Genomic DNA, 26,882 nt, shown 5'->3' with positions numbered 1-26,882 from the left:
GTGAATAATAACAGGAGAGGGACAATAAATGAGACAAACTAAGAATCTGAAGACGGTTACACAAGTGTGGGGATGCAGTCAATAGGAGTACTGAAGAAGATTAATTAGCTCGTATAGTAGGTGAACCAGCAGACTCATAAGAAGAGTTGAAAGACCTGCAGATGAAATTGGAATTGTGCATAAAGGAGAAATGAGTGGCACATGGCAATAATGTAGACCACTTTGCCACTGACATAAATGAGATGGTAACACAATGGCCATGTTTTCCCGTAAGTCCAACAGATATCATACTGTACGTTAACTAAATTAAAATTAGGCCCACAACAGCAAAGGCCACTATAAAAAGTTGAGCCCATACACGGAAGAAGGAAGCCAGTATATATAAAAAAGAAAGAACTAAAAGGCCCCAGCCTGCTAAAATGAATAATGAGAAAACAAAGACACAACAAGAAAACTATCCAGTAAAGTGCTAGATCCTTCTTGGAGAATACAGTGAAGAAGCAAGAACACAATGTATTGTGACGAAACTTTCTCGAACTCTAAGAACATTGAGCTCGCGTGTTGCTTGTAATAGGGATGATGACATCTTTTGGTGCGTATACTGTATTAATACTTGACTTTTGTTCCTAATTTGTCTTTGAAAATATGTGAAGTGTTAGTGTGTAACTTGGAAACTGAAAATGTGTTAACATTTTGCATTATTTCGTAAATCATTAATATATTCTTTTTTTAGATTCGGATATATTTCATTCTAAAAATGTGTACCAATCCCTTCCTGTTCACATTGTCCTAAAATCTTCATTGAGTCTCTCTCTTCTTTTCACTATCTCTGGCGAGATTGATTACCTACCGGCAAATGTTGCCATTTTGCATACTTTCACTGAAGCTCATATTTCTGCTACAAAAGGGGGATTTGAATAACAATACAATTCTTTGGTATTAACAGAACCTGTACAGTTTATGCAGATATGCTTATCTATCAAATGAGGTCAGGGAAAAATAATATTTTCCTTAGGGTTGCCACTTTTCCCAGCTTTTACCTACCTATCTACTAAAACTTTCAACATATCCTGTGGTTAAAAGCCCACAAGAACCTGGCAACGAAAGTCATAGATTTTTCAAAAGCTTGCCAAAGTCATGTGCTACAGAATTATGAAGCAGGTTTCGATTGTTGTGTCTAAGCAATACAAGCTCTGAATTACGGAAACACCTTGAGACTTACAAATAAAACAGATTTCTGCGTCAGTGGAACGCTGAAAATGTGTGTAGGGGGCAGGGTGCAACATAGGCGAAGCAAGGAGAAAAACAGCACATTCTATATTTTTTGCTACCTGTAAGCAGCTTTTTTTAAATAAAAGTTATACTCTCTCAAAATATTATTATTGTAAGTTTATAATACATATATATATCTTGCGTCTGAGCTGACGCGGATTGTTAAAATGTACAAAAATGTAAACTACCAATGCTAACAAAATATAGGGGATCATATTAAAATCGCTTTAATAACTTATTTTTCAAATTATATGTTGTAGTTTTTGCCTTTCTTATGTTTTGAGATATTACTTTTAAAAGTTGCAAATAAAAATGCATTTATTGTGCCCCACTTTCCCGTAAGCCCTATACATATGACACCATAATGTAAATTTTACTAACAATTTTATATTGTTTCGATAGTGTTCAGTAGGCATACAACAAAAATTGACAGAAATCTGTTTTATACGCAGGACATCTGCAGGTGCTGAAGATCATGACAAATGAAAACATCGCTGACAGCTGGTAGAGCTTGGTTTTAATTGACCAATCTAATGGTCTGGCAGCTTACTGCCGCATCTTCAAGTGCGACCTACATATTTAAGAATTGAAATATGATTATAAAATGTATTGCATAATTGTGCTTTAGTATAAAGATCACTCGTATTTGAAAGCTTATACTCAAAACTGAACACGTAACACGTCAGCCTCAGTTGCAAATAGCAACCAATCCTTACCCAGGTTTCAGCCAAAATAATTTGCCCTTCTTCAGAAGCCAGTTACACTGAACTATTGCATGCCAAAGTTTGCCATGTCAAGTATAAAACTGTAGCACCGTAGAAACCAGTCGTAAATCTACAGTACTTTGGCCGAAGATTTATGACTGGTTGCTACGGTGCTACAGTTTTATACTTGACATGGTCAAACTTTGGCATGCACTTTAGAGAATGTGTATTCGGGGTAGTCCATTCTGCTGGAAACATCATATATTTCACGCTGCTGTTCAGGAAAATGATACTGGAACCCCTGCAGGGCCATACGTAAAGTAATTTTTCCCTCAGTCCACATTTCAATGGCATAGAACAAAAGATTGATGAGAAGTAGCCTCGGCCGTGCACTGTACGGCAGAGGGTATGTACACGCGGGTAGATGAAACGGTTTCTCTTTCCATGACACGAATCTATGTTTGTATTCCTTTTGAGGATTCTGTTTACACCATACACTGATCAGCCAGAACATTATGACAACCTAGCTAATAGCTGGCATGTCTACCTCTGGCACGGGTAACAGCGGCGGCGCGTCTTGACATGGAAGAAATCAGGCCTCGCTAGGTCGCCGGTGGGAGTTGGTACCGTATCTACACACACAAGTCACATAGTTCCCGTAAATTCCGAGGACAGTTCGATGAGCTCTGACGCCACGTCCAGTCACATCCCAGGTGTGTTCGATCGGCTTCAGAACTGGCGAATTGGGGGGTCCGTCACATCATTTTGAACTCGCCACAGCGTTACTCAAACCACTGCGTGACACCCCTGGCCTTCTCGCTGAAAAATTCCACTGCCGTTGCGAAACATGATCGTCATGAAGGGGTGTACGTGGTCGGCATCTAGTATACGATACACCTTTGCTGTCATGGTGCCTTGCCCGAGATGCACTCGACCCATGGGCGCCCGCGTGAATGTTTTGCAGAGCATAATGGAGTGTCCACCAGCATGTCTCCGTCCCACAGAGGAGGCGTCAAGGAGCTGTTTTCCTGTAATGCGAGGGATTCGGGCCCTACCACTGGCATGATGAAGAAGGTATCGGGAATCATCAGGCCATTCATCGCTCTGTCCCTGACAAGACGCCCAGTGCCGATGGTCAAGCATCCATTTCATAGTTGCCGACATCGTGGTGTTAACAATGGAACATGCACTGGTCGTCGGTTGCGGAGACCCACCGTTAGGAGCGTTCGGTGCCCTGTGTGTTCACACACACTTGTACGCTGCCCAGCATTACATCTGCTCTAAGTTCCGCCACAAGTCGCCGCTTGTCCGGTTTTACCAGTCTGTCCATTCTAACATCTGTAATGAGGGGCGACGGTCCTATCCCACGATGCTTGGACGTTTTTTCACCTCGGTTTCGCCATGTATTGAAGACACTCGCCACATGAATCCTAGAACACCCGCCACGCACCGTACGGTGGCTTGCAGAGTTTGTATGTAGATGTAGAAATCGTTCAGTTTCCGAAATGCTCGTGCCGTGCCTCCGACTGTCTGTCCTTCGTCAAACTCAGACAGATCGCTCGCCTTTCCTATTCTATACACAAACAGCACGCTCACTGGTGCTACATGTACCGTGCGTGTGTCTCACCAGGAGTCATTCTACATCTACATCTACATCCGTACTCCGCAAGCCACCTGACGGTGTGTGGCGGAGGGTACCTTGAGTACCTCTATCGGTTCTCCCTTCTATTTCAGTATCGTATTGTTCGTGGAAAGAAGGATTGTCGGTATGCCTCTGTGTGGGCTCTAATCTCTCTGATTTTATCCTCATGGTCTCTTCGCGAGATATACGTAGGAGGGAGCAATATACTGCTTGACTCCTCGGCGAAGGTATGTTCTCGAAACTTCAACAAAAGCCCGTACCGAGCTACTGAGCGTCTCTCCTGCAGAGTCTTCCACTGGAGTTCATCTATCATCTCCGTAACGCTTCCGCGATTACTGAATGATCCTGTAACGAAGCGCGCTGCTCTCCGTTGGATCTTCTCTATCTCTTCTATCAACCTTATATGGTACGGATCCCACACCGGTGAGCAGTATTCAAGCAGTGGGCGAACAAGCGTACTGTAACCTACTTCCTTTGTTTTCGGATTGCATTTCCTTAGGATTCTTCCAATGAATCTCAGTCTGGCAAATGCTTTACCGACGATTAATTTTCTACTTTTTTATGACCAAGAGGCAACACATTAACACAACCCAAATTCAATTACAGTAGATTCTCAAAAATGCCTCCATTGACACGTAAACAAAGGTTACACCGTCGGATCATATTCTGTCTGACACGGGCAAAAACCCCAGGAGTATCCTGAATTGTTCCTGCTTCTGCTTCTATCCGGGCAACTAGATCTTCTTCTAATGCAACAGGAGTTGCGTAAACAACATTGCGCATCTCTCCCCACACAAAAAAGTCCAGAGGTGACATATCTGGGGATCGAACAGACCATGGTACCCGACCACCTCTGCTAATCCACGTTTCTGGGAACCGTCTGCCCAGGAATCGACGCACACGATGACTGCAATGTGCCGGCGCCCCGTCATGTTGGAACCACGTGCGTTGTCTTGTAGGGAGCGGGACGTCTTCCAGCAATTCTGGCAATGCTCTGGCGAGAAAATTGTGATACTGCCTGCCATTTAATGACCTAGGAAGCAGATACGGCCCAATTAAACAGTCCCCAAAAACACCGACCCACACATTAACGAAGAACAGCACTTGATGAGCGCTAGTAACTGTGGCATGTGGATTATCCTCACTCCAAACATGTGAATTGTGCATATTGAAGACTCCATCACGCCCGAACGTTGTTTCATCGGCAAAGAACACAGAGGATGGAAATGTAGGATGCATTTCACACTGTTCCAGGTACCACTGCGAAAACTGTGCTCTGGGTGGATAATCAACTGGTTCCAGGTTGTGGACACACTGTAAGTGAAATGGACGTAACAATTGCTCTCCAAGGACTGTTCTTACATTCGTCTGATTCGTCCCCATGTTACGTGCAATTGCACGAGTGCTGATCGAAGGATCCCGCTCCACATGCTGCAAGACAGGTTCCTGAAATTGGAGCGTTCTTACCGAGCGACGGCGTCCCTGTCTAGGTAACTTGCTAAATGACCCGGTCTCACACAGGCGTTGGTACACAGCAGCAAAGGTCGTATGATGCGGGATACGGCGATTAGGATATTGTTGTTGATGAACCCGCTGTGCAGCTCGTCCATTGTGGTGCGCTACGTAGTACGCACCAACCATATCAGTGTACTCACTCCAGGTGTATCGCTCCATTACTAAACAGAGAGAATGCACTACTACACTGGTGGACAGCAATTGCCTACAACTGAAGAGCGTAATACGCCCTCTAACAACTGAAGATCGTAATTCGACCTATAACAACTGAAGAGCGTAATACGGCCTCTACCGGTTTAAATAATCCTCATAGAAAAAAATGACATTAGGGAAAAATATTTGTTTTGATGTCCACTACAACCTCCCAGAGTTTGTCGGTTTAAATACTTTTCACCCTGTATATTGTAGCAGGTCGGTGGTAATAATGTTCTGGCTGCTCGGTGTATGCTGATACACACAGTTGGGCCAGTTGCCAACGGGCTTGGTTCCCGTCAGATCAGAGACGGTAGGCTCCGTCAGACTTTGGCATCACTTGTGTGGCTGACGGTCCGGATCTGCCGTGTGCTGTTAGCAAGAAGGGTGCTCTCAGCCCTTGTGAGGCCAGTTGAGGAGCTACTTCATTCAGAAACAGTGTCTCTGAGTCACTAAGAATCATTAGTGAACGGTGTGCTGGCCCTACCCTCCTAAATATCAGCAAGAGATGACTCCTTTAGTCTGAGGATGGCACGGCGGTCGGTCGGTACGGTTGGGCCTTTCGAGGCCTGTTCGGATGGAGTTTAAATTTAGTTTTTAGTTGAGCCAATTAGATGTCGAAACTGTTTTAGTACAAGATATGCTGTGATCGAACAGAAATCCGATGTTGTGTGGTAGGGCTGGATGAAACTTGCGACACTGCATATGGTGAACCATATGAACAGCTATGGGTGTTACATGGTGTGGGGTGTCGCTTGTGCTGTTTTGCATACCTCTGTGATACTAGAGTCTGAAATGTGGCGTCCTACAGAGAAGGGAAGCACACCATATCACCATGAAATTAATTATAGGAAATTATGTCACACCAAGGAATGTCCTACTGAGTGATAATATGGATGGTCTAATTAAGGAGTACCATATCAGGCACATAGACATATTATTGATAGGAGGGATCATCTAACCTGTAACAGAAACAAGTGATCAGCATAACAGCCAGTGTCATTATCGAGACGGAAGACGCTTGGGTTAGCCAATGCGGCAAACAACATTTAATACTTGCACAAACGAATCCTAATGATGGATTCTAACCTTTGCACAGGTGGGTGAGACAATAAATGTAAGGTTATGTGGATAATACACGAATACTACCAGCGACTGCAAGCATGGTTAGTAAATTACTGGAGGAATACGGAAAAATAGGATTGAATACCAATGAGATTGCCAAAATGCATACTGAAAGGAAACTAGATGGCTGGGAAGTATTAGAACGGAATATCGCGTCCCTACAGAATCGGCGCTGGCAAGGATGGCTCACCTTACTAAACTCGTAGAGAGAGGCAGCGGCAGTAGTTGCTGGATACTGTGAGTTCAGCTCTCCCTCAGTGTACTCAGTACTCGAGCGTGAACACCCTCCTTTGCGACAGCGAGGTTCGCCTCATACGTCGCCCACAGCCCGTGTCATTACTCTTCCGCAGCCTAGCGTGAAGTCATCTCTCTCCCGTCTCAGCGGGGCTGGGCCTGTCGTCAGTGTTGTTGTTAACGCTATCGTTAAGTCCACCTACCTCGATCCTCGATAGGATTCTTTCCGATGTCCCTTCACTCTGTGCTAGCAGATACGTGCTAGGCAGTGTAAAGCAGCTTTGATGACATCACCACCTAATACTTACCACACAAAGGCCGCGTATCTCTAGTTGAAAGTCAGTTCCTGAAAGTTCATATTTAAAACATCGATGTTCGGGGTCTTCCGTCTGCTTGCAGAAAAGCGTTTAAAATTAGATTAACTCTGCTTTTTACTCATACTGAAACACATGAAATGGCTATCAAGTCTGTATTTAATATGGTAAAACGTTATCATTCAAAGTTCACTGTCTTTATAACAAATATTCACTCGAAAAGTAGCCAGAATTTTAGTAAGTCCGACCCGACTAATTTTCACGTTCTTCCAGTCACAGACCCACAACTATTCACTAGTTAAACACTCGGTCGTTTCAGAGGTCTTCTTCGTAAGAGGTGCTCGCCAAAATATTCCGTACAGAGCACGAAATACGCCACGCGGCGTTGTTACTACGACCAGAAAGATCACACGCTCATATCTCTCAAACTATTTCATTTAGAAACACCAAACTTTCATTAAAATGTTCGTAACTCCAGTTGCTTCAGGCACGATATGCTAGAATCGAAATTAGCTCACTATTTCCTCATCTTGCAGAGTACTTACAAGGAGCGATCTGACATCGTCTTACCCGTAGACCGGTTAGCAAGCGACTCTTCTCGAGGTACCCACCAATATGCCCAATCCTCTTTTCGCACGAGAACAGCTTCATTTTGATTGACTGTTGATCTAAACGATCATTCAGAACGTTCCTTCCAGATCATTCTCGCGGCAAATCTTGCGTTATCCAGTCACTAATTTGATAGTCATTAATGTAGATTTCTTCTTTGAAGGGACCGTCGTGTCAAGAAGAAATCTATTGATACCAGTCATTGAATACTGTCCCCCGTTTTGACTGGACCAGAGGTGGAAATACTCCTATACGTCGGTCAGGGGACTTCAAGACGATGTAGCGCTGAAACTGGTTGCGCAAATAAAATAACAACTGGAAATTTTGACGACGACTCAAGGTGTTCTGATCCGACATTATATATTGAACAGCAGAGGTCCCGCTACCATCCGCATGAAGATGTACTTACAGATTACTATCGCGCCACTTTGAGTGACGCCTCATCAGATCTCTCTGCCTTCCTACGAGCGGTGCTACAGACACGAAAAAACAGTGACCCGAGTATACAATAATTTTCCTTTAATTTACGTCTATGATCACAAACTTTTTGTTAACAGATTACCGGTTTCGGTCTATAATGACCATCATCAGATCTGTAGCAAAAAATGGGAAAAACATAAATACACTCGCAGATCGTATACAGCTTTTTGTGTAATAAGGCCTCACTTTGGTTATTCGTGGTAGCTTTCCCACTTTAGTTGGGACAGGACCAATGCTTCAAACCTGTATAATAATTTCCTAAATCTGACTTTCCTTAAAACCATAATTCATGTGTAGTTCATTTGGTACAAGACCAGTGCTTTAAATCCTGCACATAGACTGACGGGAACAAAATCTCAAACCCAAAGATAATAAATTTATGGTAATGAAATTTCGGAAATACGTCTGCCTAGGTACGTATTAAAGTGATTAACATTGCAAAATCACAGATTAACGTAGGCGCGAGTTAAACCATTGCAAATGTGAAATATGGTACAAAGACAACTCGTGTAACCTCCAGAATGTTGAATGGAAGCATAAAAAAAAGTCCATGCATTGTGTTGTACAGGTGCCGGATGTCCGATTGTCGGCTGGAGTTCCATCCCTGTTGAACTTGGTCGGTCATAACAGGGACAGTTAATGCATTTTGTGGATGACGTTACAGATGTGCAAGAACGGAGACGGAGTTGGTGATCGAGCAGGCCAAGGCAGCATGTCGACACTCTGTAGAGCATGTTGGGTTGTAACAGCGGTTCGTGGCAGAGTGATATCCTGTTGGAAAACACACCCTGGAATGCAGTTCATGAATGGCAGCACAACAGGTGGAATCGCCAGTTTGAAGTACAAATTCGCAGTCAGGTTGCACGGCAAATCACGAGACTGCTCCTGCAGTCATACGAAATCGCGCCCCAGAGCATAACTCAAGGTGTAGGACTGGTTCCGGGCCGCCAGCTGACCTCCATGTAACCAATACACGACCAAAACTGGCACCGAGGCAGAACCAGCTTTCACCAGAAAACACAACAGACCACTCAGCCCTCCAATGAGGTCTCGCTTGTCACCGCGCAAGTCACAAATGGTGGTGGTTTTGGGTTAGTAGTGGACGGTACGCTAAAGGATGTGTGGCACGGAGCTGTCCTTGACGTAACCGGTTTGTAGGACCTCGTCGTGTCACTGCGGTGCCAACAGCTACTCAAATTGCACATGCAGTATGACGGCCTTCCGCCTCGGTAGCGCCACGTTGCTGTCAGGGGCCGGTCTCCTTGGAACTGCACATTCCGAGACCACAGCTGTCAGCAGTCAGGTACGGCGGCTACATTCCCGCCAAGTCTTTCTGCAGTCTCGCAGAAGGAACGTCCAGCTTCTCGTAGCTCTACACACGACCTCGTTGAGTCTCCGTGAGGTGCTGATAATGGCGTCTTTGTTGCCCTAAAGGCAATCTTGACTAACATCAACTCACCACGTCCAATTTCAAAGGTAACTAAAGCTCAAGACCGTTACAGTGTGTATTTAAAGCGAACCTAATTTGCATCCCCACAGTCGCACTGCTAGCCCACTCTTATCCGAACGGCGCGACATTTGAATAGACATCATCTTTCAGATGTAGGCAACGGCCTTGCCGCAGTGGATACACCGGTTCCCGTCAGACCACCGAAGTTAAGTGGAGGTTCGAGTCCTCTCTCGGGCATGGGTGTTTATGTTTGTCCTTACGATAATTTAGGTTAAGGAGTGTGTAAGCTTAGGGACTGATGACCTTAGCACTTAAGTCCCATAAGATTTCACACACTTTTTTTTTTTTTAAGTTAAGCGTTGCTGGGCGTAGCCGGCACTGGGATGGGTGACCGTCCGGGCCGCCATGTTCTGTTGCCATTTTTCGGGGTGCACTCAGCCTCGTGATGCCAACTGAGGAACTATTCGACCGAATAGTAGCGGCTCCGGTCACAGAAAACCGTCATAACGACCGGGAGAGCGGTGTGCTGACCACACGCCCCTCCTATCCGCATCATCAGCTGAGGATGATACGGCGGTCGGATGGTCCCGACGGGCCACTCCTGGCCTGAAGACGGAGTGCTTTTTTTCAGATGTAGAAACATGCCCACCAACTTCCGTTTACATAGCACTACTCGTTGTTGGTGTTGCGAATTTTTTCTCGTCATTGTATTAATTGTCTAGTGCTTAACATTATCGAAGAGTAGTAGGCTGATTACATTTTTACAGTCATTTATAATTTGAGTTCTAAAAGCAGATATTAGCACACATTAAAGATGAAAAGGAATCAGTGTGTCCTTACGAAGCCAGGGACAAACGTACATGAAAATGTGACAACATTCCCTGGGAGCTTCGGAAACTACACGTAAAAATAAAAAATCGAGCCGTGGTGGTGATCAGCTATGGCGAACTGTTGGCCCTCCGCGCGCGGCACAGCATTCGCACTCGAGTTTCAATCTGCGCGTTTATGCGCCACCCCCTCCCTCCTCCCCCCAGCTCTCCAACCTCCAACTCCCCCCCCCCCCCCTCTCCCCCTCCACGCTCGACACCGTTCGCCAGCACCATCCCCCCTCGCCCCTCACCCCTCGGCGCTGTTCAGCGCGCTCGTCAGCAAAATAATTTGTGGAATTATTTTCGCCGGCTGGCTGGTAATTTGAAAGATTAAACCGGTCGCTCCCAGCGCCACACTCTCCACCCCTCTCGCTGCCCGCACCGCCCCCGTCACTCCCCCGCGCCTCACCCCTCCCTATTTTCCACCGAACCGTCACAAAACCCTCGCCGCCCGGCTGCCCCTATCTTGTTAGCTAACAACAACAAAACATCATCTATTTGGAAATGCGGATGTGCCGCCAACAGGGGTGTGAGAGCTCACAGGTTATGTAAGGGCCATGAAGGGGGGAGGGGGGGGGGGTAGTAGGGGAGAGGAGAGAGGGGTGGGGGGACAACTATGGAGGGGTGCGATCGGGGTGGGGTTTACAACGGGCCAGTCGGAACAGGCGCGCTGGGAATCGCTGCTCGCAGGGGTGGGAGAAAAAATATGAACACGCTTGTACACAAGGCCGGTATTGTTGTCGAGTGGACGTGTCGGACAATGTGTACACGGTCGCCCGGGGTGGGGGGCGGGGGCGGCGCTGTTTCATAAATGAAGTGCTATCCCCCACGCCGCCAGCCCTCACGAGAATTATCATCTTTCAGATCGCAGACTAAGAGCGGTCTCTCCCCCTGCTAAAGGAAGACCTGAGCTGAGGCAATGTCTTAAGAGGGAGGGAAACAAATTTACAATAGACACCACTGGGTACATGGGTACAGACTAATCTATGTGTACTTTATGTTGTGTTGGCAGAAGAGCCAACACCGTGTTACAACTAGAGGCCGAAATGCACGCGTTTTAGCTCACGCAGGCTGGCGTGGGGAGGGAAGAACTATACTGATGTGAGGTCTGGAACATGACAAGGAATGAGAGTTCAGAAAGCGGACATAATTTGTTTGATACTTAATTTTAATCCATTAATGATTAACATCGCTCTTGACGGTACATGAATCACAAAGTATCTGTTCAGAAGACATAGTAATTGAATATGGCGCCTTGCTAGGTCGTAGCAAATGACGTAGCTGAAGGCTATGCTAAACTATCGTCTCTGCAAATGAGAACGTATGTAGTCAGTGAACCATCGCGAGCAAAGTCGGCTGTACAACGGAGGGGAGTGCTAGGGAGTCTCTCTAGACTACACCTGCCGTGTGGCGGCGCTCGGTCTGCAATCACTGATAGTGGCGACACGCGGATCCGACGTATACTAACGGACCGAGGCCGATTTAAAGGCTACCACTTAGCAAGTGTGGTGTCTGACGGTGACACCACACTTTATACAGCATGCGTACAGGGTAACAGTTATTAAACTATATGAAAAAAACGTTAGTTACAAAGTACGGCATGCAACACACGTTATTCAACATTTAAACGTCACTACAGATATTAGGATTCAGGTTATGACATGTTTGATATGTCTGCCATCATTGGCGGTCATATGGCGCAGACGAACAGCAACATTCTGCGTGACCCGCTGAATTATTGGAATATCGATGGTGTCGATGACCTCCTGAATGGCTGTTCTCAGCTCAGCAGTGGTTGTGCAGTTATTGCTGTACACCTTGTCTTTAATACAGCCCCGCAAAAAAAGCGTCCGATGTCTTCAGATCCGGAGAATATGGCGGTCAATTGGGACCCGTGCCAGTGGCCTCCGGGTACCCGACAGCTAGATTGGTGCAGCTAGAGTGCTCCTCGAGGACGTCAAACACTCTTCTGATTGGATGGGGTCCAGCTCCGTCTTACATGAAGCACATCTTGTCGAAATCAGTGTCACTTTAGATAGTGGGGATGAAATCATCTTCCAAAAACTTCACGTACCATTTGGTAGACACTATGCCCTCAACAAATATGGCACTGACTATTCCGTGACTGGACACTGCACACCACACAGTCACCTCTTGAGAGTGAAGAGACTTCTCGATCGTGAAATGCGGATTCTCAGTCCCCCAAATGCGCCAATTCTGCTTGTTGACGAAACCATCCAAATGAAAGTGGGCTTCGTCGCTAAATCAAAACCATAATAATTCCCATCATGCCCCACGGCCAACCGTGCAGTTTGAATATCCCAACGCAAAATTTTCGGAAGTTATGACCATTTTATTTCATATAGCTCAATAATTGTCACCCTGTATCTCACATATTCTACGTGACGAATATCTGGATATCTATTATAGAACATTAATATGTGGGCGGGGGTGGGGGGTTCAGTTATGCTAGAAACACTTTCAATCATCTTTGAATATCTATGGGAGAAAGGCAGCCTATTCCTCCTCAAGAGCCACAAGGTGGCGATGGACTCTGTGGTCTGGAGCGAAGGGACATTCTAACTCACCCCAAAAGTGTTCCATTGCATTCAGGTCGAACCTCCAGGGAGATGTCCGTTTCAGGAATGTTATTGTCCACAAATCATTCCGAGACAGAATACTACGTCGTGCTGATAGAATCAAGCACTGTCTCTCAACTGTCGCTCTGTTGTATGCATTACACTGTGGTACAAAGTATGTCCATATCTCTCCACATTCAGCGTTTCCTTAAGCCCAATGAGAGGAACACACCCAAACCACGAAAAACATTCTCATACCTCAACACCATCTCGTGTGTACTTCACTGTTGCCACTACACATTATAGTGGCAGGCAATGTTATCCAGTCATTCACCAAACCTACAACCCACCATGGGATTGCCACGTCGTACAGCATATTTGTTCTTTCCAGTCAGCTGGTGTGTAGTGGCGTTCTCTTTAAACCGCCTCAAGCGTTGCATAGCATTGACATCTTCAATTTTTTGGTCCTGTCCTCCTCAGTTGCGCGTAATACTACGGTGTGTTGATGATTTTCACTTATGGACCATCTGACAGCAACTGAATAAAACACAATTTTAGTGCCATACGCGTTTCGCCTTTATTTTCTGCAAGGCATCATCAGTGGCAGGTTGCGTAGACAGTTTCTTACATATTACGCTCCTGTTACATTTTTGGTCTTATTCTTCTTCCTATGAGCGCCAATTTGCTGTTTTTTCTGCATTCCACAGCACTATGCACTGAACGCTTTTTTGCGTTGGTGTTTATGTATTCCTTGGTTTTTGTGATGTATTGCTCTTTATCCATGAGTACTGTTACATTTCCCTTGTCTGCTCTTGTTATTAATACGTTGTTGTTTGTTAACTTTTGTTTTAACCTTTTCATAGTAGCTGCTTCTGTTTGGTTATTCTTATTGTGTGTCTGCTGTGTTTGTTTTATTATGCCTTTTATTTCTTCTTTTACTAGTTCTCTTGTCAGTCCTATGTTTATTTCACAATTATTTTGTTGTTCTTCACGTGTAAGGATGTGTTCGGTTTCTACTATGAGATTTTCTATGTATTGATTGTTCACCTTGTTATTGGTGCAGTGTTTCAAACCTTTTTCCAAGAGCATTTTCTCGTTTTCGTGTAGTTCTGTCTCTGTTAGGTTAACTAAGCGTGGATGGAATGAGTGTTGGTGTTCATGTGGTTTCACATTTAAATTGTAAATGTATTTTTGCGTCTTTTTTACTGTTAGTTTCATTATCTTGTGTTTATGTTTGTTTTGTAAATGTTTCATTGCTATGTATGTGTTGTGCTCAGTTTTTTCTACTAGTGCCATGAAAACTGCGGCGTTTCCTACGTTTTTTGCCAATTCTAGATGAGTTTCATAGAGCATCATGTTTAGGTGCTGTTTTTTCGAATAGAGCATCTTAATTTCATGTAGTAACCAAAATCGTTCTGCAAATGATTTTGACTTTTGTGCCACTGTAGAACTGTTTTTAACCTTTACATTAATGTAGCTTGGAATTAAATCGTTCTTTTTGCATGTTCTGTTGAATTTTATATGCTGTATCGTCTTATGGAGTCTCAGATGTATTTTCTTGAACCTGTTGTACACGTTGACAGGGAATGCTTGACATAGCTGTATTGACATCTTCAATTTTTTGGTCCTGTCCTCCTCAGTTGCGCGTAATACTACGGTGTGTTGATGATTTTCACTTATGGACCGTCTGACAGCAACTGAATAAAACACAATTTTAGTGCCATACGCGTTTCGCCTTTATTTTCTGCAAGGCATCATCAGTGGCAGGTTGCGTAGACAGTTTCTTACATATTACGCTCCTGTTACATTTTTGGTTTTATTCTTCTTCCTATGAGTATGAACACCAACACTCATTCTATCCACGCTTAGTTAACCTAACAGAGACAGAACTACACGAAAACGAGAAAATGCTCTTGGAAAAAGGTTTGAAACACTGCACCAATAACAAGGTGAACAATCAATACATAGAAAATCTCATAGTAGAAGCCGAACACATCCTTACACGTGAAGAACAACAAAATAATTGTGAAATAAACATAGGACTGACAAGAGAACTAGTAAAAGAAGAAATAAAAGGCATAATAAAACAAACACAGCAGACACACAATAAGAACAACCAAACAGAAGCAGCTACTATGAAAAGGTTAAAACAAAAGTTAACAAACAACAACGTATTAATAACAAGAGCAGACAAGGGAAATGTAACAGTACTCATGGATAAAGAGCAATACATCACAAAAACCAAGGAATACATAAACACCAACGCAAAAAAGCGTTCAGTGCATAGTGCTGTGGAATGCAGAAAAAACAGCAAATTGGCGCTCATAGGAAGAAGAATAAGACCAAAATGTAACAGGAGCGTAATATGTAAGAAACTGTCTACGCAACCTGCCACTGATGATGCCTTGCAGAAAATAAAGGCGAAACGCGTATGGCACTAAAATTGTGTTTTATTCAGTTGCTGTCAGACGGTCCATAAGTGAAAATCATCAACACACCGTAGTTGCATAGCATTGGTTCAAATGGCTCTGAGCACTATGGATCCGATTATGCCCAGTAAGCCTAAAGAAACTGTAGTGACAGTACGTACAGTGTCAAGTATGTAGTCGATCTGTATGACCTTTTCTCAAAATATGTCAACCATATGCCATAAAATGCACGACACCAAACACAATCATTAAACAGGTAAGTAGAGATTATGTACCTAGCGTTGGAAACCCTGTAGCCATTCTTTCAGACAATGCATCATATTACGCAGGTTATATGTGAAGGGAGTTTTGAAATATCATGACATCAAAATTATCCTTATCTCAAGATTTAGCCCTCATTCTAATCCGTGTGAAATGGTTCAAATGGTTCAAATGGCTCTGAGCACTATGGGACTTAACTTCTAAGGTCATCAGTCCCCTAGAACTTAGAACTACTTAAACCTAACTAAGCTAATGACATCACACACATCCATGCCAGAGGCAGGATTGGAACCTGCGGCCGTAGCGGTCGCGCGGTTCCAGACTGTAGCGCCTAGAACCGCTCGGCCACTCCGGCCGTCCTGCTTAGCATCGACTAGAAGAATATGTGGCTTACGAAGAGCCTCTCAACGGCCGTGATTTTTAACTTCCAAACACAGTCATTGTGTTGCCTGGACTACAGGTAGCACTTTGGAACTCACGGGTCATTCCTTCCACGGGTCATTCCCAGTCGGGTTCGGCTGCCAAGTGCAAGTCGTATTTCCGTCGGCGCCACGTTGGGCGACTTGCGGCCGGTAATGAGGATGAAATGATGACGAGGAAAACACAACACCCAGTCCCCGAGTTGAGTGAATCTCCAACACAGCCGGGAATCGAACCAGGGCCCAGTGCAGAGGAGGCTAGTACGTTACCTCCCAGCTAAGCAGGCATTCCTTTCACTGATTCCGTGCCGCTTTTTACAGCCACCCTGTGCTACACTAGACGGGCACTGACCGATAGTACATGAGGTCTACGCTGTCTTGGTTTAACTGTGGGTGTTCCTTCGCATTTCCACTTCACAGTCACATCATTCACAGTCGCCTTAGAAGGGTTGAAACGTACCTGATGGATCTGTTACTCAGGAGACACCAAGTGAACAGTCCACGCTCGAAGTCACTGAGATTTACTAACTGACAGATTCTGTTGTCGGTGCTTCTTCACTCATCAACACTGTACTCCCCGCCACATTTTACACTGGCGAGACTGTCCCTCGTGACGTGTACTGGTCAGCTGCGCACTACACAAGGGTGTCCGTACACTTTTGATCAGGTTGTGTACTTTTACTACGCTACTGGCCATTAAAACTGCTACACCACGAAGATGACGTGCTACAGACGCGAAATTTAACCAACAGGAAGAAGATGCAGTGATATGCAAATGATTACCTTTTCAGAGCATTCACACAAGGTTGGCGCCGGTGGCGACGCCTACAATGTGCTGACATCACGAAAGTTTACAACCGATTTCTCACACACAAACTGCAGTTGACCGGCGTTGCCTGCTGAAACGTTGTTGTGATGCCTCGTGTAAGGAGGAGAAATGCGTACCATCACGTTTCCGACTGTGATAAAGGTCGGATAGTAGGCTATCGCGATTGCGGTTCATCGTATCGCGCTGCTCGCGTAGGTCGAGATCCAATGACTGTTAGCTGAATATGGAATCAGTAGGTTCAGGAGGGTAATACGGAACGCCGTGCTCGATCCCAACAGCCTCGTATCACTAGCAGTCGAGATGACAGGCATCTTATCCGCATGGCTGTAACGGATCGTGAAGCCACGTCTCGATCCCCGAGTCAACAGATGAGGACGTTTCCAAGACAACAACCATCTTCACGAACAGTTCGTCGACGTTCGCAGCAGCATGGACTATCACCTCGGAGACCATGGCTACGGTTACCCTTGACGCTGCATCACAGACAAGAGCGCCTGCGATGGTGTACTCAACGACGAACCTGGGTGCATGAATGGCAAAACGTCACTTTTTCGGATGAATCCAGGTTCTGTTTACAGCATCATGATGGTGGCATCCGTGTTTGGCGACATCGCAGTGAACGCACATTGGAAGCGTGTATTCGTCATCGCCATACTGGCGTACCACCCGGCGTGATGGTACGTGGTGCCATTTGTTACACGTCTCGGTCACCTCTTGTTCGCATTGACAGCACTTTGAACAGTGGAAGTTACATTTCAGATGTGTTACGACCCGTGGCTCCATCCTTCATTCGATCCCTGCGAAACCCTACATTTCAGCAGGATAATGCACGACCGCATGTTGCAGGTGTTGTACGGGCCTTCCTGGATACAGAAAATGTTCGACTGCGCCCTGGCCAGCACATTCTCCAGTTCTCTCACCAACTGAAAACGTCTGGTCAATGGTGGCCGATCAACTGTCTCGTCACAATACGCCAGTCACTACTCTTGATGAAGTGTGGTATCGCGTTGAAGCAGCATGGGCAGCTGTACCTGTACACGCCATCCAAGCTCTGTTTGAGTGAATGCCCAGGCTATCAAGGCCGTTATTACGGCCAGAGGTGGTTGATCTGGGTACTGATTTCTTAGGATCTATGCACCCAAATTGCGTGAAAATGTAATCACATGTCAGTTCTAGTATAACATATTTCTCCAATAAATACCCGTTTATCATCTGCATTTCTTGTTGGTGTAGCAATTTTAATGGCCAGTAGTGTAATTTAGCAGTTCTTCAGACCATATGGAGAATAAAGTTTACATATACATACATTTTCAGCAGTTGCAATACCTCATGACGGGAGGCAAGAAATATCAGACTGGCATGAAGTGTACTACTGAAAGAATGCATGCTGTCTGGCGTACATCCTTCGAATAATTAGCTAGTGCTAACTGCTCATCACTTTACTTAACTCTGATTACCGCAACTGAATCTGAGAATTGTATTTGATAAATATGCAGGGGGTTTTCACCTACATTCACATGTACATCATACTGCGCAAGCCGCCTGATGGTGTGTAGCGGAGGGTACTTATGTATCAGTGAAACGCCCGCTAAACCCGCTGGGCAGAACAGGTGATTAGGATTTTGGAAAGGGCCAAATAAGGTTGGGGGCACTTTCACCTTAAAATTGTAATTTTTCCAGACAAGAAATCTGAAAAATCAACAAGATAAAAATGCAGTTAAAATACCAAATAAATAAATGAAATATGTATTATCACAGTTAGGGTGAAAGCCTCAAGGCAAGGGTGGACAGACAAACATAAACAAGATGCAATACAAACGGCTGAAGGCCAACAATAAAATTTTCAAGATTTTAAAATAAAGTACCATAACCTTTCCAAAGTAGAAGGCGGCAATGCTTAAGCTTGAGAGATAAATTTAAGAATAAGGTTCCAACCCGCAATCTTTAAGCTTGAAAGGTAAGTGTAAAAATAAGGTTGCAAGTCTGAAGGCCCTCAGTGAATTTTCCAAAGATTAAAAAAAAAAATATAACCAATTGCCTTAAGTATCTGAACCCGGACTAAAAGAAAAGTCAACACACGGCAATAACCTTTCAGCAGATATTCACTTGCCAGAATTCAAACTTACTTGCATAAAACACACTAAAACCAAGAGTTTTTATCATTGGTGAGAAAAATGACAGTAGAGACAATAGCACTCAGAAGCCTCCAGGGGGTGGGTCTACCCTCGCTCACTTAGGTGAGACAGGTGGTGAGCCAAACCACACTTGATCCGTCGCAAGGCAACCAAGGGACAGCCATGGACCAACCGACAAACGACTTGCTTGCCACCAATCGGCACATGAGAATTCAAACACAAAATGTTAAGGGCGTGATTATCCACAATCAAATATGTATATGTATTAAGCTGTCAAAACTACACACGGTGTTGGACAGCGACAACAGGTGAGGAAAGAACACTGCCTGAACTACGTCAGTGGCCAGGGCCCGTAACCAGAACACTAACGGCCACATGGCAGAAAATTCCGCTGGTGCACTTGAACTGTTGTCATCCAATACAGTTAATTCCACCGCATGGTGGCTAAATCTCAGCAATACCAGCACATGGTGTTGCTCACAGGAAAACCTCACCAACAGCGAACCACCGAAACGAACACCACAACATGAACGGACGTGGCTTGGGTGCTTGAAACCACTACTCAGCTTCGACGTCTTGGGTCGGTGAACCACGAAACTCGTAGCGATCGGAAAGCTTCAGACACGCTCGGACACCGCGCATGGATCGCCAGCGGACCCAGCCGACTGAGCCGTACAGATATATCCTCCGTGGTCTGCACCAACCGACCGACTCCCCTCAGAATGCCGACAACATCTACAATAGTCGTGAGTGGAAATAACGGCAACTACACACACAACCTCACAACCTGACAAACACTTGTACGAAGATCTGAATGATACCCAGCAGTAACTAAGCACGCACGAAGGCAAATCTGGAGTCGATGCTCACACACACACACACACACACAGCCGATTCATGAAAGATCGACGAGCCCAAACGCGTCGTCCGAAAGGACGACCGACCGACGATCCACCAAGACCGTGGCCCGGCTCAAGGGATGCGTGGCCGCAACGGTCGGGCGAGCCATGTGGACGCAGACCTCACTGCTGCTCCAACCCGACTGCACCAGTGCCGCTCTGCAACTCCCCGACTGGCAGGTCCGGACTGCTCTCCAGACGCGTTCCAACTGACTGGCAGCCAGAACTCGCGACCCGAACTGGCTTGCGAGAGACAGAGTCCGGGAAGTAATAGCAGTCGAGCAAAGATACTACGGGAGGGGATAGATATATCGATACGCGCTGCTAGCGCCGGTCACGGTCAGGCAAAGCAGCCACACACTGACACCAGTAATTTAAATTAACGTAGTGAGGTGGAAGTACGTTAAAAACAGGGTGTAAAATATATGACGGCGCAGCGGAGAAAGCCAGAAACATTTGCGCTGTGTATGGGGATAATGCCGTAGGACTACGCAGCGGATGAACACGAGCCACGCGCGGCTCAACCAGCAACTGAGCCCTCCAGCCCTGTTCCACTCTAGAACAGCTTGTGGCTAGAATGATTGCCAATAGGCCACTGTATTTTGTCCTCGAGGTCATTACGCGACACGTATGTGGGGGGAATTAATACTCTTTCCGGAATGCGCTCCCTCGAAATTTCAATAGTAACTTTCTCTGTGATGCACAGCACCTCTCTTCTAATGCCTGCCAATGGAGTTTGTTGAGAATCTCCGTAACGCTCTCGCGCAGGCTGAACGATCCCTTCAGGGCACGAGCCGCTCTTCGTTGGATCTTCTCTATCTCTTCTATCATTCCTACCTGGTAAGAATCCCACATAAGTGAACAATACCCAAGAATCGGGTGAACAAGCGCCTTATAAGCCACTAGTATCGTGGATGAGTTACATTTTCTAAAGATTCTTCCTATGAATCTGAGTCTGGAATCTGACATTCCTTCTTTTATGTGGTGATTCCACTTAAGGTCGCTCTGCGTAGTTGTTCCAGGATATTTTAAAGTAGATACTGCTTCCAGGCGAAGTCACAGCTGCAAAATACTAACGCGAATTCTTTACAGACGAATGGAAAAACTGGTAGAAGTGGGCCTCGGGGAAGATCAGTTTGGATTCCGTAGAAATGTTGGAACACGTGAGGCAATACTAACCTTAAGACTTATCTTAGAAGAAAGATTAAGAAAAGGCAAACCTACGTTTCTAGCATTTGTAGACTTAGGGAAAGCTTTTGACAATGTTAACTGGAATACTCTCTTTCAAATTCTGAAGGTGGCAGGGGTAAAATACAGGGAACGAAAGGCTATTTACAGTTTGTACAGAAACCAAATGGCAGTTATAAGGGTCGAGGGGCATGAAAGGGAAGCAGTGGTTGGGAAAGGAGTGAGACAGGGTTGTAGCCTCTCCCCGATGTTATTCAATCTGTATATTGAGCAAGCAGTATAGGAAACAAAAGAAAAATTCGGAGTAGGTATTAAAATTCATGGAGAACAAGTAAAAACTTTGAGGTTCGCCGATGACATTGTAATTCTGTCAGAGACAGCAAAGGACTTGGAAGAGTAGTTGAACGTAATGGACAGTGTCTTGAAAGGAGGATATAAGAAGAACATCAACAAAAGAAAAACGAGGATAATGGAATGTAGTCAAACTATATCAGGTGATGCTGAGGGAATTAGATTAGGAAATGAGACACTTAAAGTAGTAAAGGAGTTTTGCTATTTAGGGAGCAAAATAACTGATGATGGTCGAAGTAGAGAGGATATAAAATGTAGACTGGCAATGGCAAGGAAAGCGTTTCTGAAGAAGAGAAATTTGTTAACATCGAGTATAGATTTAAGTGTCAGGCGGTCGTTTCTGAAAGTATTTGTATGGAGTGTAGCCATGTATGGAAGTGAAACATGGACGATAACCAGTTTGGACAAGAAGAGAATAGGAGCTTTCGAAATGTGGTGCTACAGAAGAATGCTGAAGATAAGGTGGGTAGATCACATAACTAATGAGGAGGTATTGAATAGAATTGGGGAGAAGAGAAGTTTGTGGCACAACTTGACTAGAAGAAGGGATCGGTTGGTAGGACATGTTTTGAGGCATCAAGGGATCACAAATTTAGCATTGGAGGGCAGCGTGGAGGGTAAAAATCGTAGAGGGAGACCAAGAGATGAATACACTAAGCAGATTCAGAAGGATGTAGGTTGCAGTAGGTACTGGGAGATGAAGGAGCTTGCACAGGATAGAGTAGCATGGAGAGCTGCATCAATCCAGTCTCAGGACTGAAGACCACAACAGCGACAACAACAAAAACTGCTTCCAGTGCTTTAATAGTGTAGCTGTACAGTAGTGGATTTCTTTACCTATGTAGGCGCAATATGTTACGTTTATTTACGTTCAGTGCCAACTGCCAGAGCCTACACCATTTCTCAATTCTCTGGATCATTCTGCAAATCCTTACTGTCTTCTGGCTTTGCCACTTTGTTACAGACATTCACGTCATCTACGAACAGCCTTAAAGAGCATCCGACTCTTTCTACTAGATCATTTATATAGGGCGGTCCATTGATAGTGACCGGGCCAAATATGCTACATGAACTTTATGTATCAGTTTCTGCACCAAAGTTCTCGAAGAAAAGTCAGCTCCTGAAACGTGGAAGAATTGTACAAAAAATACTGCTAGCAATCCTATGCTGATTAACTGCATGAATCATATGGAAAACAATTCCCACGGAATAAACACTCTTGCTGAAGGCAAAGATAAAAGTAGGAACCTGTTACTGAATAGTTCATAAATGCATGTCCATATGGCTTCTCGAAAAGAAATGTTACATAAACGCTCTCGGTTTAATAATGGCTTAGGTGCTTGAATAAAAGTAGAAATATTTTTATCAATTTTTAATTGTTGCATCCATGTTCTTGATTGTACGTGAAGAAGATAGTTATCCAAACCGCGTGGGATCTATGGCATTGCAAGACAAACACTTCGCTCACAAGGTGCTTATGAAACCGCTAAAAAATGGTAAGAGTAGCTGGATGAATGTAGAGTGAATTTACTGTACATAGCTTGGCTGTGGATCAGATCAATAGGATAAAGAAAAATAATTATGGCCCACTTTAATCGAAACTGAATGTCCCACAGTATCACTCATAATAGCTCAGTACAAGTGTACCTTGCATCAATATGGCAAGGCAAGCAGCTCATTGCAGAATATTTCATATTATAATCCATCGCTTGTGACCAAATGATGCAGTTTGAAGTTCTCGTTATGAGATTTCACGTACAAACCCACGTCGTAATCACCAAGCAATTTGTTTCCCTCTCAATATCACTCAGAGCACCCATACCTCTACCTTGCATCGAACACAGCACAGAACAGCGCAGAACCAAGTTTTCACCTTCAAACACAGATCAATGGCTCTGTTGTATTCGCATTGGCCAAGACTCACTGCTCACAAAAGAGCGTAGTTAAGGCAAACCACCACAACTGAGCAACAACTGATATACTACCGATACCGACTAGTGGGCATGGATCAAGGCGATTAGAATGTATGGAAGTGCCCTAAAACCATTAACGTCAAGCCAATGAGTGACGCATGCACTCTGCCATGATGTGTTGCCGACCGAATCACTGTGAGTACCGTGTGTGTGTATTGTAGTGTTATTAATCGAAATACAAACGTAAATTTGTGCAAAAATGGTTACTCGTGTTACTTACAAATGCACTCTAAGGTAAACAAAGAAAGGGAAGGAATTACGCGAATGGGACGATACCTGTCATATGCATGATTATACTTTCATAAAAACGGGATGATTATATTTAAGAGAAAGACCTTCATAAATTGAGCAAATCAATAACGCCATGGTCCACCTCGGGTCCTCATGTGAGAGCAATTATTCGGCTTGGCCTTAATTGATAGAGTTATTGGATATCTTTCTGAGATATATCGTGCAAAATTCTTACCAATTGTCGGGTTAGATCTTCAAAATCCCTCCCTGACTGGAGCGCCCTAGCCATCGTGCTCCACACGCTTCACCTAGCTGAGGTGTAAACCCAGGACAGCTCGCGTGAAGGGCAACCAGATAGGGCATGGTGATGAGTCCTGCTTCCAACTGAGCCCCGATGACCACAGAAGGCGTATCTGGACACCAGTGGGATAGCAACCTGAGTGTCGCACGCCATACGGCCCAACAACCAGCAGTGGTGGTCTGGGGAGTCACTTCTTTTCACAGCAGGACCACATCGGTCGTCATCCCGACGTCCTTACAGCTTGTCAAACACTACCGCGTCCAGCAAGGTCGCTCATCTCTCCCCAGTTGAGAACGTTTGGAGAATTATGGGCAGATCCCACGATCCATCTCAGGATTTTGACGATCTAACGGTCAACTGGACAGAAATTGGCACGATATGCCTCAGGCGGCCATGCAACAGTTCTGTCAATAATTTGTGAGAATATTTCTCTCGGAGAAACTGGTGCTTGTTAACGAAAGTTGTCATGCATCAAAGACTTTAGCGTTTTTCATTGAAAATGGCACAACTGAAGTTAACGAAGACCCAGCTCCGATATTTCAAAAAACGTTTAAAATTTTTTTACAAAAACAAAAAATTGCACTGAAGCTAATGAATTCACAGACACCTAAATTAAGATCCCAGTTAAAGGTATACAAACATAATACGCCGAGTCGTCCAACTGTTAATCATATGAACTGTCCATCGTACAAGCCTAATAAAAAACTGAATGATATTTTGAAAGTTTTACGCTTTTAAAGAGAACTTTGGCATAAAGAACAGATATAAAAATTGCGGCAGCCAACCTACAACATTGAAATTCCTGACAATGCAAAATTTGCTTCATTAGACATTAAGAACCTGTATACTAACACACTAGTCCCCGAAATAATAACCATTATTAAAAATAATTTACTTCAAAATAAGGCTATAAGTACAGGAGAAACAAAAGAGTTCATTGAGTTGCTTGGAAATGCTAATGCTTTCAGCTACTTTTCATTCAATGGCAAACTCTGCTTCCAAAAGGAGGGACTAGTAATGGGCAATGCAACAGCCAGTACCATAACTTATGTCTTTATAAATCACGAAGAATTACAATTTTTCAGCAACAATCTGCAAATAACGAATGAAGTTTTATATTATGAGAGAAAGATTGACGATTGTTGTTACACTATTGGCCATTAAAATTGCTACACCACGAAGATGACGTGCTACAGATGCGAAATTTAACGGACAGGACGAAGATGCTGTGATATGCAAATGATTAGCTTTCCAGAGCATTTACACAAGGTTGGCGCCGGTGGCGACACCTACAACGTGCTGACATGAGGAAAGTTTCCAACCGATTTCTCATACACAAACAGCAGTTGACCGCCGTTGGTTGGTGAAACGTTGTTGTGATGCCTCGTGTAAGGAGGAGAAATGCGTACCATCACGTTTCCAACTTTGATAAAGGTCGGATTGTAGCCTATCGCGATTGCGGTTTTCAAATCTATGATAGGGAGAACACTTAAACTACCCATGAAACTAGATGCAATTCAAAAAGAATTAAACATTTTAAAGTAAACTGCCAAAGCTTACTGTTTTAATCCGAATAAAGTTAATTATTTGTTCCGTTAATTGCAACAACCTGACAACAATCTTACAACTCCCAACAGCAAATTTACCAAAATGATACACATGGGCTTAATTTCTGACAAAATTAATAAACTCTTCAAGAACAGCTATATGACAGGAGCCTTTGCTGCTAACAACCTTTTGCAGAATAGACTGAAACGTACAAAAGGAAACTGCAATAATAGCTATTAAATTCCGGTGTTTATAAAATGTTATATAATGACTGTGACAAACATTATATTGACCAGACGAATTGGAACTTCACTGCTCATAAGGAACATACTTCACGTGCGTCTCATAGTAAATCAGATTTGGCCAACACCTGACACATAACAGTCTCTTAGAAGGATCTATAACTAAGTACTTAAAAATTATTCACAATGCATCTGGAGGATTGTTCTTCAACACGTTAGAAGAGAGAAATTTATGGTTCTTGTCCATACTAAACGAGCAATTGTACTTCATAGAACAATATTTCTATTACCTTTTTGAAGTCTTCCTGTAAAGCGTGCCTGCTCTTCTGATCATTTTTTGTTCTTTCTTTTATTTTTATGATATGTCTTCATAGTTGTATAAAACCTTGTTTATTTTATTTTAAACTTTTTTGCTGACTTCGGTTTCTCCTTTTTATCCATTAATAGGTCCAGTTTGTCTTACGACAACACTGTGCAGTGCCTCCCTTGACGTAATATGATGATTTTGCTCTAGGCTGGCTAACGAATGCTTCTTTAATAAATGAAAAGCGCTAATTTGCTTTCGTTCTACAGTATTACTTTTACTGGGTTAACCAGTTTTCGGCTTACAAGGCCATCTTCAGACGTTAATGCAATAAAAGTAATACTGTGGAGCAAAAGCAAATTAGCGCTTTTCATTTATTATAATGTTGTTCTACCAAGAACCGACGGAAGATTCAGTTAACATAATGCCATTTTACATCTCTTCGTTTTTATTCCTCTTTAATTTCCCCAAATAATAATTGTAACTTCACGCTTATTGCTATTTTATGGGCTTTTTGTGACTGTAAACAGCTATACTCAAGAGTCTTTTAACTTTTGACTGTTTATGCGTTTGTTTTACATTTACGTCTACTTAGATGGGTTCATGATGTATGATGTCGTGGTGATGTAACCTACATTTCCGTGTAACTGATGTTATGTACGCGTATTTTATGGAATTTCGTGCAATATTTATGACTGTAAACAACTATGTTAATAATCTTTTTAAATTTCAACTTCTTATGCTCTTTGTTTTTTATGTTTTTGACTACCTCGATGTGTCAGTGAGA

This window comes from Schistocerca americana, chromosome 7 (assembly GCF_021461395.2).
Source record: "Schistocerca americana isolate TAMUIC-IGC-003095 chromosome 7, iqSchAmer2.1, whole genome shotgun sequence".
NCBI classification, from domain to species: domain Eukaryota; kingdom Metazoa; phylum Arthropoda; class Insecta; order Orthoptera; family Acrididae; genus Schistocerca; species Schistocerca americana.
The sequence above is the reverse complement of the archived record's forward strand: the minus strand, read 5'-3'. Positions refer to the sequence as shown.